This window comes from Penaeus monodon, chromosome 29, assembly GCF_015228065.2.
Source record: "Penaeus monodon isolate SGIC_2016 chromosome 29, NSTDA_Pmon_1, whole genome shotgun sequence".
Classification (NCBI taxonomy): Eukaryota; Metazoa; Arthropoda; class Malacostraca; order Decapoda; family Penaeidae; genus Penaeus; species Penaeus monodon.
The window spans coordinates 3,931,595-3,931,859 of NC_051414.1; positions in this window are offsets into that span (position 1 = coordinate 3,931,595).

Genomic DNA, 265 nt, shown 5'->3' on the forward strand with positions numbered 1-265 from the left:
CGAGGCAAAGATGCACTTGACAGGTTTTTGATGACATGCATTTGATTATTGACAGATTGCTGACAAGTGACTATGATGATATCCATTTGATAATTAAAAGATTGGTGACATTTTTGTTGCTAATTGACTGGCTAGGGATGATGCTGACGAAGATTTCATAATAGAGTTATGATGATTATATTGAAAACAACAATTTTATTCCGTCAAGTGACCTTCAATCATTCATTATTTATTTCTTAAGCGCACCTTCCCCTTGATGAAACAG